The sequence below is a fragment of the Falco rusticolus genome, chromosome 9, assembly GCF_015220075.1.
Source record: "Falco rusticolus isolate bFalRus1 chromosome 9, bFalRus1.pri, whole genome shotgun sequence".
NCBI classification, from domain to species: domain Eukaryota; kingdom Metazoa; phylum Chordata; class Aves; order Falconiformes; family Falconidae; genus Falco; species Falco rusticolus.
The window spans coordinates 14693226-14706524 of record NC_051195.1 but is presented as its reverse complement, the minus strand read 5'-3'; positions in this window follow the sequence as shown (position 1 = coordinate 14706524).

Genomic DNA, 13299 nt, shown 5'->3' with positions numbered 1-13299 from the left:
TATGTGCTGGTCTGCTTTTTTCTCAGAAGAGAATTGGATGGCTCCAACAGAGTGAGGTCTGCTTCTCAGACTCTTTGTTTTCTTTATAGCTCCCGTCTAACAAGGACAGGACATGTTCTAACTGGAATCTGCTGATCACAGCTCTTCAACGTCTTCCAATCTGGGCCAAGTAGTGGGCTTGTATCCCCCTATGGTTATTGGTTAGTGTCATTGGAGAGAGCAGCTTCAGACTGGTGTGAACCCGCTTGAAACTTCTCTCTGAGTTAAGGTTACACCCAAGCAGAACGGTTTCCCAGGGTTTGCTGAGTAGTATAAAAGGAGCAGAGCGTGACAGTGAATTTGTCGGCGTATCTGCAGTCTTATTCTGGCTGCCAACTTCATCACATGCTCAGTTGCTCAGTAAATTCATTTGTATTTTAGCTCAACAAAAGACTGCTGACCTCGTGGAACAAGTGAGGGAAAAGAAGCAAGACAAAGTCTTCCCAGAGCTGCCAGTATGGAAGTGATTCCAATTCCACCTGTGAAAATGTTCTGGTCTACTGATGTTTACTTTCTTTCACTTGTTTCTGACAGCTAAACATAGATGTCAAAGGTGGAAAAGCTATGCTGAATCAAACACTGACTTCATTTGCCTGACAATGAAATATTTCTCCCGCAAGTCACCTTTTAATTGTAATTAATCTTTAACTGACTTGTTTTAAAAAACAACTCAAATGAAGCTTCTGCCATTTCTGCTACAAAACTAATACACAACTATGAATTACTTTGTGCGGGAAGTCTTTGACACTCCTCTTTCCAATACAGTGTGAGGCAATTTATCACTGTCTGTATTTCTGATCTCTTAATCTGTTTTCAATGCAGGAGGTAGTATTAGTCCATCATTATTTTTTTTCCCCCTGTTTTATACTTTCTGGGACACTTGGCTCAAACCCAAACACTTCCATCCAGGACTTTCCCACTAATGTTGTCATTGCAAATCCCAATCACTCAGGACAACGTGCTCTCTTTGCCTAAATTGCTTTGGCTAGTGATAACATTGCTTATAGGAAAAAAAAGTCGTGCCCTATCATGTGCAATGTGTCTAGCAATGGGAAGTTTTTCCTGCCTGCTGCAGTGAGTGATGTTTGTATTACTTACTATGACAAAGAGGGGGTCTGCCGTGACAGGCTCTTCTACGTGTAAGAGGAAAAGGTCTTGCCAGGACAACTGGGGAACACGTTGAAAAAACTGATTTAGAAGACAGTTCTACAAGCTTGAGATATCTTGAGGTCTGGAGTAATAGGATCAGGATGAAACGCAGGGTGAAAACAAGCAGTAGTGGGTTTAAAGAAAAGGAGGCCCTCTGGGCTGCTGTTACAGTACAGCCCTTAAAAAGGGTGAGTGATGCTTTAGCCCACATTGGGTCAGGTGTTGCTGGTCAAGATAGTGAAGGTTACTGTCACTGTATAAAGCAGTCACAAGAGATCATCTGGGATCCTGTTTGCCACTCTGATCACCCATGTGCAAAAGAACACAGTTTGAACTACCACAGACACAGTCACTGCCACTGCATTGATAACCCTGCCAAGAAGAGATTAGAAGGGCTTTGCCTGTTCACTTGAGCCTAATGGAGGGTGAGAGGCAATATGGAAACTGTCTATAAACACATCAGGAAAGACAAGAGCTGTGTAGGTGAGGAGTGTGTTGGCACAAAAGCCAAGAGCAGGTATAGTGGCTATGAATAAACAGGCTGTAACAGAGAAGCAAGTTCTGATCCTTAAAGGATGGAAGTCTGATATGGTAGAGACAAAACAACTATTGAGGAGGAACGTGACAGGTTTATGGGAGAGTTGATTCGATAGCTTGTCTACAATAGCAAGTGGATCAGGCTAGACAATCTAATTTTCTGTCGCTATTTTGGACTTGCTTTAAACTTGAGTCCACTAGTCAAGTCACTCCTCTTTATCTTCTCCTTCTCCTTTCCTACTCTCAGGGATGTCTCCTGTACCTATGCAGGGATGCATATCCTCCTACAGCTAGTGACGTCTGTGTGAGGGGAAGATGCCCCTTTCAGTGTTCCTTTTAGCCATTGATAGCATCAGACCGAATGCTGAAGGTCCAAATATTTTTGTTTCTTCCAGTGTTTTTCTAAGAAAAGAAGTTGGATCCCTTAGGCTGGGTTTTCCACTGAGATCTTCCTTTATGCTCTGTATAGAGAGCCCTTTTAGCCCCTATGACTCTTATTGTGTCTCCCACATTGCTTTTGTGATAGTCTAAGTGTCTAGTGGTATATACTGATAATTTAATAGATAAGAAAAAGATCTTTAACTGACATAGGAATAAATTGATTGAATTGAATTTAGCTATCTGATTATGCATGTAAATCTCCTCTCCCTCGCTTCAGTATCCCATTTATTTTAATTGCGATACTTTGCTTATAATTAAGGCGTGGGGCCTTAATTCTGGATGCTTCTCTGAAACATTTTAGCTTGTGGCTTTTAATCTAACTAGCTAGACAACACACTAATCACTGAAAAGAAAGATCCATGCCTCCAAAACCTGGTGCATTCAAGGAAAGATTTCACCCTGCAGAGGAATCTGTTTCTGCATTGACATACACAACAAGCTTCAGAGATCCCATTTTAGCTAAGGTGGCTAAGTGCTTAGAGGGGTGAATCTGGATTGAAGTGTGGTCTCTTATGTTTTCTAATACTAAAATCCCTTTTATTTCCTACAGTACCCATGCTGCTTTTCATCTCCAGACTTTTTCATACTTCATTTGTAGCTGTATTGAAACTTATTTAGGGTTAAGGAGTAATGCCCAACACTATGGTGTCTGGTTTTTCTTCTCCATTATTCATTAGGATGAAAGTACCAGTCTCTTTCATTTGTGTATATTATGCCACTGTGACAGACCTGCCTTTTCATGGTCACGTGATTTCATCTCATGTAGCTTTAACCTATGGATACCACTACTGGCATAGTTTCCAAATAGGTTTTCTTGCTTCTATTCTTATTAGCAATCATTATTAATGGCAGTTAAGTAGTACCACGTTATCCATATGTTTTTGTTCTTCTTGGGAATTTTCTTGGTTAAGAACTGAAGCAATGCATAGTTACTGTTACGACAATTTTAAATCTCAACCTTATAAATTTAAGTGCAGGGCCTGCTGATGGAATATGAAAGCAATGGGTGTCTGTAGTCTCTGCTTTCTCCTCAGACTGAGAAGTAGCTTATGTCTGTACAAGTTCACCTGCTACAATTCTGGTTTATATTCACAATTTGTTAATTTTTACTTGATTATTTTTTCAGTCATAGATGTTTAACACGGAAGTTTGTTAGCAAAATGGGGCACATGAAGCGTTGGAACAGAAACTCAGATAGGAAGTGTGAGGGAAATCAGTGATGCTTTCCCAAACTTAATTTTACTGCATTCTTAAACATTTGGAAATGTGTTGGCCTCATTTACCATCTTGGCAGGGTTAAGGGCCACAAGATGTCAGTGTAGCACCAAACATGAAGAACTGGCAAGCAGGTTTTCTGCAACCTCTTAAATTGTCGGTACTAAAAGCCTGTTGACTCCAACTACAAAGCAAAGCACAGTGGTCATGAAATGGTCCATGTGACAAGTAGTCACTTCTGAGTCTGGAGTATGGGGAAGCAGCAGAGGAAGGCAGGCAGAGCAGACACTTAGTATGGACTACTCGTAGTGGTAAAAGGCTGTGTGTGCCTGCAGAGAGATGGGCAGTGCAACTCCCATTTTCCAGTAAAGCACACGTTTCTGGGTTTGCCCAGCCCCATTAGTTTCCACTCAACATGTTGGTTGCTACGAACTGGCAGTTAAGGAGTGTGTTCTGTTTGGCAGGTTCTACTCTACACATATTCTAGCACAAAAAAAAGCAATAATTCCTCATAGTGTGTGGGAAAATTGCTGAATAGCGATGAGAAAAAGGAAGTGATAGAAATACAGTTCCTTGCACTGTCTTCTGGGTGACTGTTAAAGAAATCTGATTCATGAGTTCTGAGGCTGGTGATATCTAAAGAGACATCTCTGGGAGCTTGGGCTTGTTGGTTTCTTTTTCAGTTTCCTATCTCTTTGAGAAACCACAGTATGAAAAGCCTGACACTGAACAACCAAACTGTTTGAAAATGTGCTTTAGCACACTGGAACTGTCCTTTTCCAGGAGTGACTGTTTGTCCATGCAAAGGTAACACTTGCTGTTTGCCTGTGTGTATCTATACCCCCAAGTGTGATAAAAAAAGAACCAGAGAAAATGGCAGTGAAATAGTTCAGAGATGTCTGGGATGGATTCTATAAATTAAGCCAGCCAGTACAAATTAGTCCATTCACTCACTTCATGTATTTGTCCTCTTCTACTTCCATTTGCCTCAGAGGTGACTGTCTCTTTTGGATTTGGATTTGGCTTAGTTTTCCTTATGCACTGTGTGTAACTTGGTAACTTTGACAGCTACACAGTGAGGGGTCAATTCATGTTTTCCCCTTCCAGTTCAGATTTACTCAGACACAGTATGTGTGATTACAGAAAAGAGAGAGAAATTGCAAATCCTGAACTCGTTAGTTAGCAGATTTTTAAAAATAATTAGAAGAAACCAGATATTTTATTATCTGCCAGATTAATACTTTTAGAACATATTTTATTAAGGAAGATGAAGTGTGGCACTAATCTCTTTGGGAAAGTCTCCCTTCGTAAGTACAAGGCTGTTAGCACAGTTGTGGCCTGGAGCTAAAGCTGGGACTGAGCACCACTTCAAGACTAAAACATCTGCATTTGGGATCTACTTGACACACATGCTTCCAAAATGCTCCCTGTCTTTCTTGTGGAGTGAAGCTAACCCCAGTGCCACAGATTCAAAGAACTGAGGGTGCTTAAAATCCAGAGCTTGGCCACCTCTTTAAATCAGGTTTTTGTCGAAGTAAGACCTTCCAGGCTGTGGTCCATGAAGACAACATAAAACGTGTCACTGGGAAATAGGAAATGGGAACCACAGCTGGTAAATGAAGACTTCAGTGGGATCTGCTAGCCCATAGTGCCAGGACAGAGACAGAGCTCATCTGTAATGACTGGACATAATAACATGCATTTCTTGAATTCATATTTTCTCCCCAAATCTGAACTCTGTTTTAACAAGTCTGTCAGTGTTGTGGGTTTTGAAGCTGCCTGGAAAATCTGAACTGAGGGTAACGGAAGCCACTGTGTTTCTGTACCTTTAAGCAAAGTTTGGAGCAGTACTTCACACAGCATTACCAGTCTCATCCAAGGCAAAGTAAACCCAAGAAACTGCAAGGACATAAATGATTTCTGACCATCACTAATTTTTTTTTTTATTTTTTTTTTTGTGGTATCCCACCAAAAAAGTGGAGTTTCATTTCATTGATGAAATCCAGAAAAAAGATCAAAACAGATAATAGTGACACATTTATTGGCTTAAGACCGGACTTGTTCAAGCACTTTTACCTATGAGACTGTGCAAGCCAGTAGTTACTGAACGTTGCAGGATAAGTGCCTAGCTCTCTGCTTTGATATTTTTGTAAAAAAGAGTGGTTCAGTGACAAAACGATGGCATGACAAGACTTGTTTGATTGCTATACTGCTTGCTCCTTTTTCTATTAGATTTGTGCTATGATAGGATATAGCCATCAGCATAACCAGGCAATTTTGTTTTGAATGCTAAAACCTAATCGGACATTAACTAAACACTTTCTTACCATTGCAAGTGACAGCAACATTTGATCCCATTTCCGCCAAAATCGATACATGAAAACTCAAAAAGATAATACATTAAATGAACTAGGCCACTCATAATTCCTCCTCTTTCTCTCATTTTATGAACATAAAATGTTCCTCTTTACATCGTGGGCTTTTAGAGCACTTAAGGTATGTTTGAGTTTTTTTATGGTGAGAATACATATTGCTAAGACTTCATAATGTAGGAGCCCCTCTATAACAGATGCATATGGATACATACTGTGATTTTTATTATAGCTTGGTAAAATATTACCAGCTTACTCAGCCAAAGTATCATGCTTTAAGTATAGGAATTAAGTATCATTAGTTTCCTTCATGATATTCATCGTAGTAGTAGAGATGGATGAGTAGATTTTGCGCCTGAGCCTACAAATATTCTTGATAATATTTTAAGGTTCTTTCTGTTTACATGCTGGTTAAGGACAACCTAGTTTTGGAGAAGCATCATATGGCAATGTGAGCCAAGAGAAAGGAAAGAAAATCATCAAACAGATTGACTTGAGGTAATGTTGTTCCTTTCAGTCTTGGAAGACATTTATGCTATGCTCAGTTAATAAGCTGCTCTTTGACTTCACTTACATGCAGTAATTACATATTGCTATCACTCCAAATTAAAATACAAGGAATCTTCTAATGATATGGAAGATAAGAAAAAATGGATTACCTTAGAAGGCCTCATTTGAGAATGCTAAACTGAAGTACGTGTCCTGTGCTTATTCATTAGTATCTATCTATAAATCCAGGCATGAAAAACTGAGAAGTGCTAATGCACCCACGAGAACACATCAAATTTATATAAAGATAGCTTTATGCAATGCAGTTATCTGACAGAGAGATGAATGGATCTCTGTTTCGCTTCCTTATGTATTAACATACTTTGGTTCACTATGCTATCCAGCCACCTTTCGGTGTCGAATGGATGTAATTACTTCATTGATGTTCCAATTATCATCACATCGTATTGTTGTTCAGGGACAGATGATCACAAAAGACTGTATATTTGATAACAGACTTAAAAACCCCATTCTGCTTCATGTTGGTCTCATATACATTATACCTAGCAGAAGATGAACAAAATCTGCTGTCGTCTTTTGTGCTTTGGGGAAGTTACAGTTTGCGGAAAGGCTGTATTTCAGAGTAAATCTTTGTCATGTAAGCTTGCATTGTTGTTTTACCTTTTCAGTTTCCTGTTCCTCTTCACACATGTTTTTCCCAGACACTCCAGAAACAGAAAAAAACCCAAATCTGCTTTGATTAAATACTTCACCCCCACAGTCCCCAGATGCAACTCCAGGGGTAATGGAGTTTAAGGCTCTAAAAAGATGTCCTGAATGGAAGCAATCTCCCTTTGCTTGGTGGAACCTGGTTATAAAAATGCTCCATTTGAGGGCTAGCTTTGCCAATATGGACTATATATGATGTCAGCATCTGCTTGTCCTTCCACATCGAAGTCTGATTCTAAATAAATGTAGCTGTAGATTTCTGCTTGATTGGCACCACGTTTGTCCTGTCAGGTGATCCAGTAGTTCTGAGTTCGGTATTAATGAGTATGGGAACAGGGCCAAAGCTGCGTGATGCTATCAGCAGGTTGTGCTTCCCTGGACGATGGGTGACAAATTATCCACATTGTGTATCCACATGTGTCATTTGCATGCATATGTATGTTTCCAGTAAAGATATATTTCAGTTTTGCAGTATTCTAACACAACAAATAATGCAGGTGTAATGCCATGCAGCCAAAGAGAACAGCCACTTCTTTTTTTTTTGGCAACAGAATTTTGCAATATTAATGTACTTATAAATAAGCTGTTTAAAATGAGACACTGAAAACTAATTCTTGTTAAAATATAAAGGTTAATAATGCCCAAAGAGAGATTATAAAAAAAGCTAAAGCACTGTGTTCAAGAGCTCTCCACTGTAATTGCCCAGATAACCTTGGGCCAGATGATATCAACAATACCAACATTGCTCATGCCAGTGAACACCTACCTCGTTACACAGTCCCACTGAAACCAACAGCACTGCTGGAAGTGGTCAGCCTAGGGCTGTCAAAATTGCCTCCCTGTAAAGGTCTTAAGGAACTTTTAATTGTCATTAAAGCTCTATTAATCTTGGAGTCACCTTACCAGCAATGCCTATGGGAGGTTTGTGTAAATAAAGCCATTATAAACCTGACTTCAGGTACAGTTTATCAGTAAAATTGGATTAATAAAAGTATTTCTGCTGTGTAAATTGTTGATGTCCATGCATCTGCAATTTTTATTTCTTATTCTACCCAAGCTAGGCCAAAACCATACAGGTTTTGCAGGTTCTGTGGCGGACTTCAAATCACCCAAATTTGCCTAAGGGTAAAGAAAATTTTGGATAAATCCATTTGGGTCAATATCCAGGTCAACAGCATGAAGAAGCAACTATAGTGATTGAGCTAAATTTCAGTGAGGGTTCAGGCTTGGGTGGATGTGAAACTTTCTGAAACTGGGAGAAATAACGATGAATTCTCAGGTAGAATTGCAATGGCCTGTATGAACTTCTGTAACCCAATCTACTACCTACTACTGGTGCTCTGAGCAGAGGTGTGTCTGAGTATATCTGTAGATTAATTAACACAGAAAGAAAGGTGGAGAAGTAAACTTCAAGTAAAATTATATGAGGCTTATTCCATCTAGAAGTTTTCAGAAACTAACAGCACAGATTTTAATAACCTACCTAGTCAGTGATTTGCACTTAGCTTCAAATAAAAATATTATATTTACTTTAGAATTATATGAAATGTTTTCCTCCTCCTCTTTTTAAAGGGAAGCTTCAAAGCTGTCAATCCTAAAATGACAATACTGTGTAGAAAAATTCTCTGTGGTGTGGTTTAACATCAAATGCTATGAAGTGAATAAAATCATCCTGAAAAATAACACTTGCAGCATGAAAGGCCACCTCAGCATCTCTGATTCATGCAAGGTACAGTCAAGATTTATTTGATCTGGGTTTTTCCTATAAGCATAAAAATTCCTAATATCTGCAATAAAAATGATTCCAGCAACATCTTTGGGATACCATCTTCTTGTTGAGAAACCTCCTGGACGTCATTTAGATTTTATTTTACCAGTGGTACCGTGGCTGGGTACATTGCTACCCATTACTCATATTTCTCAGGATCCAAGGGGAAGGCTGCCTGCCTTGTTATTTACCCCAGAAGACAGGCTGTGTGGAAAGGAAAAACTGGTGCTGTGATGTGCATGTAGTACTCATGATTCATAACCATACATATGTTTACTTTGCACTCAACACCCCAGCAATCCCTTTCAGTGAACTCCCCCCAAATACTAACGGAAATAAGCTAATGAACTTCAGGGTGTTTTTTTACCATGGACAGTTTACTGTCTTTCTGGTCCTTTCTTTCTTGGAGATTCATTTTCTTTTCAACATATCAGCGGTACCAAAAAAAAAACCCCAATGTTTCCTACTTTTTTACTTTCTTTTCTTTATGTCGTCTTGTATAAAGTGAATTAGGCCTCTGAATATGGAGCCAGCTTTTTGGGTTTGGGTCTTTTTTTTAATAGCAGCCTGGAGGAAGATGTTTGAACACCTGTGGTCTCTTGACAGAGTGTCACAATTTGACTTTATAAAGTCCTGACATTCTTTCCCTGTTCTCTCTCCTCTTTTGGTGGCATGTTAATATTTGTACCTTTTGATATGCAGACCTCCAAAGGGGCTTCGGGGTTTCATCCCCAGCATTCTCAGGCATGTTACTGTCGATAAAACCAGACAGTTTTGTTACTGCTGAAGTATTTGAAGAAAACTTAAGTAAATTTTTCTTCCTCTTTTCCCTTTTTTGGGGGTTTTGGCCCCTTAACACTTCTCCAGAAGGAAGAAATTAAAAGGAAAAAAAAAAAGGAACAAAGTACTGCTCCCTTGGAGCCCTGAATGAAGCAAAGCAGGGAGGAAAGAATACTTATGTGCCTGATAAATATCTGTATTACTGAAAGATAAAATTCTGAGATGGCAAGACAAGGTATGGAGGTCTTATCTTGTACAAAGGATGACGGTATATGCTTGTTTTAGTGAAATTAGATTGTTAGGCTGACTTCAGGCTTTGGCTTACCCAAGAATTGATTAATACAATATTTTACATATAAAGTAGTTCACATGATGAAAAACCAGAAGTAGTTCTCTATGAAAAAGCAACAGCAACTGATTGTCCCCTAGCCAGCCTATGAGAAAAGTTTACTGAGATTAATATTTTTAACATGAATCCAGTGATGTGGAAATACGTATGGAAACCCTGTCAGTAGCCTCTAAAGAGACCAGAACCCCATTGGAGCAATGAAGCTTTCCTGGGGATTTTTATTTCTGGGATTTTTTTTGTCAGCTTCTCTTCAACTTACATTTGGGTAACATTGCCCAACCAGAAAAACTGGTTGATGGGAATCTGGGAAGAGGTTTTACAAATTTCATGCCTTGATTTATGCCACGTTGAGCCACTGCCTTGTTTGTCTAAGAAGTAGTACAGTTTTAAGTTTTGCCTTTATTTTGAGACAATGAGGACTAGGGGTGCAGCATAACATGCATGAAATAGCATTGAGACTGGAAACGTGAGATGTGAGAGAGGGAGTGAGGCCATAGCTTGAATCAAATAATGGAAATGGGAGCTACACTAGAACAGAGCAAGAAAAAGGCCAGAAACTGGGAGACTTATAATCCTGGTCATCAGCAGGGTCCTAGAGAACTGGAAATGGTCCATCAGAAGCAAAAGAAGTATAAGAAATAAGAAACCAGCAAGAAAAAGAAAAAAGCTTAGAAAAGAAGAGGTTAGGTTTTCATGGTATCTCCTCCGCAGGATGAGGATTATAGCTAATGGGGCAGAAAAAGCATGGAACGAGCAGTACATTTTGAAGTGGCTCAAAGCCACTGATTTTGCAGAGAGTAAGATTTGTCAGGGTTGTTACAGGGTTAGAATATGGGCCCTGAACCACTGCAAGGCATGCTCAAAGCTCTGCGAATTGTGGGAAACTAACCTACTACTACAGTTTGCCCAAGAAAAACTTCTGTGTGACAACTCTTCAGGAATTTAGACCAAATTGAACAAAGAAAAGCAAAAGTATCTTTAAAATTTAGTTTGCCATTCTTGAAGCATAACATTGTATTCCAGAAATACTGAAAATTCTCATTTCAACATTTTTTACAGAACTTATTGGCTCCCAATTGCAATAAGGTATTTTAATTTTGCTTGAAAGCTGGTCTAATTAAGAAAAAAAACCAAACAACAAAACCAACCAAAAACCTTCAGAAAATTGAATAGTACCAGAATTATTATATACTGAGCAGTTTCTGTCTTTCCTAATTGACTCCCAACGAACTAAAATAAATAATTAGATTTGATCTTTGACTTATGCACCAAAGTAATAAAAAATATCCATTATTCCCACAGATGTAATTAGTTCTGGATACAGGCACAGATTTTCTGCCCTTTTACATTTTGGTTTCACCATTCACCCACACAGCATCTCTTGATCTGTCAATTTATTTATTTTTTCCTTTGAGTTTTAACTTGAGGAAGATACAGTTACTGTTGAAAAGTCTATTGTAAAGAAAAAGATTGATCTAACACCAGCAGAGGTATTAAACTTCAAGGAAATGAAAGACACCCGTTGATATAAAATAGAGGAAATATTTTCTTTGCCAATAAACTGTAAAGAGTTCTATTTACTGCATCTGGCCAGCAGTGTCCTAACATCAAGGCATACACTTCAATGCTGCATCCAGGCAGCCTTCAATGGTACTTGACAAAAGCTTGGAGCTTTAGACTGTAGTCCAGCAATCAGTATGTCGTTAAAGTGACACCTCCAATACTTGAAACAATCAGCTGTACAGGTTACATAAATTTTCTTCTAGAAGAGCTAGTAAAACTACCCAGGGCAGTACCTAAGAGTTTTCCCTGCCTGATGTCATAGAATTAGACTGGCTTTCTGCTTTACAGAACATCACAGTTTTCTCTTTAGCTGCGGTCTCCCAGCTGAGCCCTAACTGCTGGCTGCAGAGATGCTCTCATTTGCCTTCTGGTCAGTGAATGCGTAAGCAGAACCAGCTCCAGCAGAGAGAACAGGGACCTGTGCACTGGGTCAGGATGTAACTTGCTGTTCCTAGAGGAGAATGAGGATTTGTCAGCATTCAAAAGTCACCTTTATGTAGTGGTGCTTATATGGTAGAAAGATACTCTGCATCCATGTGCACATACTTTCTCCTGTCAGTGGCAATATACCACTGCAGGAGTATTATTTATTGTGAAAGAGCATAGAGATTCCAGTTGTATGCTAGGGTTCTAGCTGTTCATAACAAATAACAATTGGAGATCGGTGCACCTCAGAAAGTTAAATGGTTGCCAAGCTCAACAAATCTGTGAAAAGAAGTCAAATGTGTTCTGCAAAATTCCCCCCTCTTCCCCCAAATGAAAACCCTGCCTTTCCTCTTGCTTTTGATGTAATAATCTGTTGTACACATGTGGCTAAGACCAGGACCAGGGACTTGAGCTCTCTGTTAAATCTGGCTGAAGTAGCTTAATACACCAGCAACCCCCGTGTTGTCCCTTCCCTGCCCTTTGGCAAGAAGTTGCAATCTCTATAGCTGGATTTGTAGAAAGGAGCATATGCAACATCTCAGCTATGACTACAACAGCTTCTGTATAATTGCAAGCATGTCATTGACTGTTCAGGCTAATTAGGCCAGAGAGGTGAGACCACACTGGTAAAAGAGCCCGTGAGTGGGACTGGCTGAGATGTTTGCACACATTTGCTTCTGCTGCTTTTCTTCAGGCTTGCGGGATGTCAGCAAATGAGCAGGGAGGTCAGCAGGGTACGGGAACATCTTTAAAGACTTCAGCTAGTTTCACCAGAGCTCAAGAGTCAAGCCCTAGGCTTTATCCTTGTGGGCTTGATCAAATTGCCTATGGTTTCAAGGTCTTTCTTAAAGATATTTTTTCCTGAAGTGCTGCTTTTCAAAGAAAAGTGAGAACATTAAAAATTAGAATTGAAAAATACAGTCACACCACAGGAAATTTGCAGGTCACTTTAAGCCTTTCTCTATGAAACTTCACATAAGGCAAACAGCAAACGCAATCAGTAAAAGAATTGTCTTCCCACTCCACACCCCCAAATAATCCTTTTGACAGACTTTTTTCCTTTTTTTTTTTTTTTCCTTTAATAGAATAAGTCTTCTTCACTCATTTTGCTCTGTTTAAAAAGGAATGCTAGTCAAAAACACCAGAGTTTACAGCTCCGTGCAACATTTCTCTATACCCAACATCATCTCAGGGCATGTTTCATCTCCTTGTATCTGCTCTGTTGGATGATCTGATAATGGTAGGACAACAGGAATCTGTGACCAGGGATTTATGGTTTGGGATGAGTGTTTATGTCCAATATTTTAGACTTGGTTCTCCCCTTCAGAGGGAAAAAGTAACCTGAGAAAGGAGACTATTGTTTTCCCTCTAGTTTTCTGTCCTAGGAATGCTTGGGTAGAGCTCATGTATTTGTCATTGCCACCATGTTTCAAAGATGTATC